Source organism: Nicotiana tabacum, chromosome 12 (assembly GCF_000715075.1).
Source record: "Nicotiana tabacum cultivar K326 chromosome 12, ASM71507v2, whole genome shotgun sequence".
Taxonomy (NCBI): domain Eukaryota; kingdom Viridiplantae; phylum Streptophyta; class Magnoliopsida; order Solanales; family Solanaceae; genus Nicotiana; species Nicotiana tabacum.
In genome coordinates this window covers 106,020,569-106,025,727 of record NC_134091.1, presented here as the reverse complement: position 1 = coordinate 106,025,727, position 5,159 = coordinate 106,020,569, and the positions used below count along the sequence as shown (strand labels likewise).

Genomic DNA, 5,159 nt, shown 5'->3' with positions numbered 1-5,159 from the left:
CCCTTGAGATTGTCAACTTCCTTACGCAGCTCTTGCATACGAGTATTGTGATCACCCATTTCCACAGATCCAAGGAGCAAAAAGCTCTGATACCAATGTTGCAACTTCAATCGATGTTAAGTAAAAAAAAGAAAGAAAAGTGAGCTCGGCTAAATAACAAATGAAAGAATTGTCCTTGAACAGCTTGCTCGATGTAGTTCTGGAAACAGAGATGGAGTGAGAGAGAATGAGAGATAAGAGAGAGATTCTTTTATTCTAAAATCTTCTAATGCCTTACAAAATGAGGAAAATGTCAACTATATAGAGGAAGGTGGGAAAGTTAGTTATAACTAACTTTTGAACTCCACTCCCCAGTTATTCACGCGCCTGTGCTAGTCAGGCGAGGCTAACTAACCTAACAAGCTATTACAACTAAATTGAAACCGGTTCTTTCAGAATTGGAAAGTGCACTTATTAGAATCGTATCAAAGAGAGGAAGAAGCACTATATGGCAACAGAGTAGTAAAAGAGTTCGGAACTTGGGGTTGGGAGGGTAATAAACAACAGTTGAGAGGATTTAAAAGAGAAAGAAAAAACTGATTTGGCTTCAAGGGAATCTTTCTATAAAAGAAGACACTCACCTCACACAATGGATTCGGACTGACTCACCTTCACACACGAAAGTTCATTCCCTGTCAAAAAAGCAAAGGCAAAAACAAATTTCTGAATTCAAATTTGAATTTCAGATCTGAAATACAAAAACCTCAAAAACAAAAACGAAAAAAAAAGAAAGATAGAAAGGAGATCTCTGGAATGGTTCAAGTTGCGGCTGTTTGCTATCAATTTCTGGGTTTCTAAACTTTGTTTTGATTAAAAGCACTGCTGATTCTGCTGCTGATTTTGTTGTTCCTGCTGCTGATCTTCATCTTACTGTTTTCTTAGCCTTTATTTGACATTTTAAATTGTCTCTGAACACAAGGTACACTTTCCATGCCTTGTATTTTCTCTTGAATACTGAAATTCTGAATCCTATATTGTGACTTTTGTTTGACTCAGTTTCTGATTTTAATTGTTGTTTAAATGTTTAACACGCTTGAATTGCTTGATATAATTGTTAAACGAGTAGTTAAAGCATGTTGTGCGCACAACAACAATAGAATAATTCTGAACTATAGTTTATGATTTGGAATCTGGTTTATTAAGTTTAAAAGTGTGATTGTTATGTTATTAATGTCAAGGTTAATTGCTAAATTTTAATTCTCATTTCTGCTCGCCTGATTAATGTGCGCGAGATCTGGGATGAAAATTCTTAGTCCGCATGAAGAAATGCAAGGCCACATGGATTGGAGATAGTTATTACAGGAAAGATAATATAGCTGAGTCATATAATTGGACCAAGATTAGCAGAATGTATAATTAAATTGTAGATTTCTTCAATTGTGTATTTAGTTGGATTAATGACGAGACAGTATAGTTTACATTGTTGGCAGCCCATATTTAATTCCAACGGGCCTGTCCCAGAAGCCCATATCTTTGAGGTTAATGAAGTTGGACTTAATTCGTAGTGAGTCCGTTTGGGCCTGGTGTGGTTACTTGTCGATCATGCCCATGCACATTGTTCTATGATCTACCTTAAAAGACTTATCATTGGGCTTTCTTCCCTTAGACCCTAAAAACCCGTTAGTGTGCACCTTTGGACCAGCCCCTTTAGTTTGAACTAAAGGCAAGATCAGTTCCCTAGCTAAATAAAAAATCAAAGTCGTTTCTCTTGAACAATATCAAATCCCATTGTGTTCTGTTGGTTCAATCACGTGGATTCGAGAGTGTTGATTCCTAATTCAAGAAAGCTGAAGCATTTCGTAAATTAATTTACTAAGTTACCTAGATACATGTTCTTCTTCAAATTAATCCATAAAACTTTGGATTTCCACACATAATCTCAAACGTAAAAAATAATTACACTTTTGAACATCGTAGCTGCTTTAGGCGCGATTAATGATAAATTATTGTGACTATGGGTACAGTTCCCGTGCCATAGTCATTATACGTAACTTCAAATTCAAGTGCGTCCATGTGCCTTGACCGATAACTTCAAATAATTAAAATAAACATGTTATGAATCACGGGTACGTTTTACGTGGTGTGATTCGCAATGTGTATGAAAACAACAAGTGTACGACATCGTGGCTTGTTCAAATAAGTTCCATAAATACTAAAAATGGTTTAGATATACAATTAAATGCGGTAAAGAGGTAAAATGCACGTAAGTTTAAAACACATAATAATCAGATTATTAAGCCGAGTTTAAAGTAGCGACCGTGCTAAAACTACGAAATCCGGGGGTGCCTCACACCTTATTCCGGGTTAACAGAGTTTCTTACCCGGTCTTCTGTGTTTCGCAGACTTAATCAGAGTCAATTTTTTTGATTTGGGATTCAAAATAAATTGTGACTTGGGACATCGTAATAAATAATCCAAGTGGCGTCTCTATAAAAATGAAATGATTAATCTCATTTCAATAATGTCACTTAAACTGGAAAAACTCCTTTCCCCCGAAAAAGGAGGTGTGACATGTGTAACGGCGAGATGATTTTTGAAGCAAAGTTTTAACGGAGGGTATGGATTTCGCAAAGTTCAGGTGCGCAAATTTGGACCTTTTCCCATTTAAGAATGTTCTTTGAGGATTTATGGAGCACTTTCACCTTAGGATATGCTGATATTTGAGGTACATGCAACAATTCCACCTTAAGCATTGGGTAAATTGATATATTATAGTGAAATTGTATGATTTGAACTTCCTTATGCCTGAATCATGAATTGAACTTTTAAGAAAGTTCCATTGGCGAAAATTAAAAAGAAGTGTGCTATTTAGAGCTGTATGGTTCTATTGATTCAGTGTTTTGATTTTCAATTAGTTTCTCTTTGCTAATGTTGACAGGTTCTGTTTGAAGATGCATTTCCAGCGTCTGATCCTGGTACCCTGGAGCAATTAAAAGAGTGGAGGCTATTGCCAAGGAAATGTCTGGGGGATTGACTTCTCGATGTGAACAGGTAGTCGTCTTGTTTCATGTGCTATCAAGAACCCATAATAAATGTTGTTTCAATAAGACCCTTTTCGTCCTAGTCATGGTAAAGTCTCGTATAATACATTGCTTCTAACATGATAAAGTCTATGTAATACCTGCTTACTAACGTAGTAAAACAGTGATAATAACATTCTGTGTCACTAGTTAACTGGACAAATGGGTTGGAAGGGCTTAAATATGCACCGGCAGATATTTAAGCTTGTAAAGAAATGAATAGCACATGAAAGTTTCTCATTTTCATTTTTGTTTCAAGCTATGCAGAATATACAGAAGGTGGAACAGTATTTGCCAATTTTGGGAAATCTGATACACCATATAAATCTAGTCGGTGACAACCCCAAGATTCGATGGATTTCTGACCTAAAGATTAGGTGGAGCAGTGCTCTCACTTCATCATCCTTTTTTCAACTTAACGGTCCAAAGTTTTATCCGATGGATAGTTTGCATTCTGAACTTGGATTGACACTTTTTGTTCTCGGTGCATTGCTTCAAGATCGAGCTCTGGAAGTTCTGTCAACAGGTATGTGTGAAATATCTGTCCAGTTCCTTCATCTCATCGCCCATATATCACGGAAGCTGCCTCCTTTCTCAAAAAAGCTGCAGGAGTTTACCAACATGAAGAGAAAATTGTTTGATATAACTTTTAGAGGAGATTTAGGCATTTAGCTGTTTACACTTCACAGAAAGGCCACCAGAAGCCACAAGCAGTGTTGCTGCTACAGTCACCCTTATTTGCTTAGCTGAGGCACAGCTTGGTCTTAATCTTTATCATTTTTTCTTTTTTCTGCTCAAGCTTTTCGTACAATGATGACATCTATATTTCGTTAACTTAAAATTTGAGCATCCACACGATCTGTTTTCCGTTATGTCTCTTCTGTTTGACAAGTAATTATGGTTCTCTTACCTATCAAAAGAAAGTAATTGGGGTTCTCTTTTTTGCTTGCCTGATGTTGGACAATCCTAAAATGTGAGGTAGCCAGAGCAAAAAATGAATACTAGAGGATTACGATTATAATTTTCTTTTCGGCATTTTCCGTAGTTTTAATATTCAACTCAAACAGACGGAATTCTGATGCTCTCCAGCACTTTTTCCCTTCAAAAAGTATATACAGATGCTCACTTTTTCTTACTTTCTACAAAACCCATCCCAACTTGTGGTTTCGATCTTTTCGTAGGAGTAGCTGAGCACCCATAGGTTACATTAGGTTTAAAGGAACCTTTCTCTTCACTATTCGTACAACTTATGCACCTGACTTATTCAAACTGATAAAAACTTAATAAACAAATCCGCAAAATGAAATAAATCAGGAAACTGAATGTGGATTATGATAGGAGCAAATCTGTTGTCGACAAAACAAAAGAAAGAAAAGTCAAAGAGAGAAGAAAAATGATTGGCAGAAGAATTCATCTTGAAGTCTTTTCTTATGACGTAAGTGCTTACATCGTCATGCAGGTTGAATTTTCTTATGATGTAAGTGCTTACGTCGGCAGGGCATTCAAATGCATATAAAAAGGGTCTGCATTTTTATTTGCTGATCATTCATCAATTTCTTCTTTCTCTTCAATTAATAAAGAGCTATTCTTGATGTGTCGTGGAGTAGACAAAAAAAATTGACGAACCTCGTAAATCTTGTCTTGTCTTGTGCAATTTATTGCTCTTCTCTTTTAAATATTTTTTCCGTTTTATTAGTCTGACACGCTTCGCAACAACTGATATCAGAGCACAAACAATATAATTCTGGTAGAAAAGTACGATATTGGTGCAGGTACTATTCATAAGAATAGTGCGACACTATTGATCATCATTATTATTCACAGGCACTATTCACATAAAATTATTTTGTGAAAAATGGCATTGAAAAAAGGCAAGGTTAAGATTAACAAGTTCAATGGCAAATATTTTAGATTCTGAAAAATGCAAATAGAGGATTATTTGTACCAGAAAAAATTACACTTACCTCTGACCGAGGTAAAACCAGAGAATATGGTGAAAGCGGATTGTAATCTATTAGATCGCCAAGCTCTTGGTGTGATTCGTTTGACGCTAACACGAAATGTGACGTTTAACATCATTAACGAGAAGACCACTGCAGT

General features: G+C 36.0%; 1 long non-coding RNA gene across 1 annotated transcript; it reads left to right on the top strand.

Moving 5' to 3' along the window:
• Positions 1-567: 567 nt before the first annotated feature.
• Positions 568-3,995, top strand: LOC107808355 (uncharacterized). The gene is made up of 3 exons (XR_012697438.1): positions 568-958; positions 2,918-3,030; positions 3,327-3,995. It is a non-coding gene; the product is annotated as an uncharacterized LOC107808355 (long non-coding RNA).
• Positions 3,996-5,159: the final 1,164 nt, after the last annotated feature.